At 37.9% G+C, this 1,069-nt stretch overlaps 1 protein-coding gene across 1 annotated transcript in view; it reads left to right on the top strand.

Moving 5' to 3' along the window:
* Window positions 1–1,069, top strand: part of tpo (thyroid peroxidase) — a 17,115-nt gene that overhangs the window by 11,639 nt on the left and 4,407 nt on the right. The gene's annotated exons all lie outside the window — the stretch shown is intronic.

Below are 1,069 nucleotides of genomic sequence, written 5' to 3'. Positions count from 1 at the left end.
CCACACGCATACAAACTTGGAAAAAAAACTATCCATGTTGTTTTGAGTGAGGTTTCTGAAGGTCCTCTGCCTTCAGTCTCCAGGTGAGCTGGTCAGAATCTGCACGGCTCTCTACGTCACTAGCCGAGATGAGATGATTAACTGTAGCACATGCTAGCGCTAGCATGCTAGCTCGTTCTCAATGGCAAAAACATTGCTTCAACAAAATAGTTCACCAAAATCTACAAAATAACTATTTACGTCCATCTTGTTTGCGTCCCTGTTCTGCAGGTATTCCACAAATGTGCCCTTGTTTAGAAGTCTCCCAGCTAATTCTGCCTCGTACCGACCAAAGCTGTAAAAAACTTATCTTGCTTATGTGATCTTACCTAGCTACTGGGCATGTGCGACTCCCAACAAAGATAGCATATAAGTGAGATGTTTCACTCTGTAGCTAAACCAGAGACCTAAACACACAGGGTGAAAAGAGGATGATAAAAATTTGGTGCTTTTTGAAAATGAAACCATGTCAACCTATTCTGGCACGACCTCAAAATACCATTATAAACCTGAAAAAGAGCATAGTATGGGCACTTTAACACTAAACAATACTCTATTTATTCCGCTTTTTTATGACTTTGTCCATCATTAATGTCTGTGTAATAATTACTTGCATGCAATTCTAGTGACTTGTGTAAAATAGACCACTGAAGAGACATAATTTTATCTAGAGTATGAAAACATGGACTAATACTGTGTGTCATACCTAGTGCAGTCTATGACGTGTGCTCCTAGTCCTAGGAGACTCATTACGCAAGGTGCAATGATCCATATAACACAGCTGGGATCTTTTCCAATAAATATACATTACTTATCTCATACTTATGTATAAGACAGTACTTTATCTGTCACATGCAGGAGATGCACAGTTAAAGGCGTACTTATAGCAAGGATTGATCTGATTTCTTTTAACCTCATTTCTCCTGGGACTAGGAGCACACGTCATAGACTGTACTAGAAATTACACACAGTGTAAAGACATGTTTTCAAGAATATGAATACATATATATATATATATATATATATATAT

Source organism: Etheostoma spectabile, chromosome 20, assembly GCF_008692095.1.
Source record: "Etheostoma spectabile isolate EspeVRDwgs_2016 chromosome 20, UIUC_Espe_1.0, whole genome shotgun sequence".
NCBI classification, from domain to species: Eukaryota; Metazoa; Chordata; class Actinopteri; order Perciformes; family Percidae; genus Etheostoma; species Etheostoma spectabile.
Note: the sequence above shows the minus strand (reverse complement) of the source record. Positions and strands in the feature narration are given on the sequence as shown.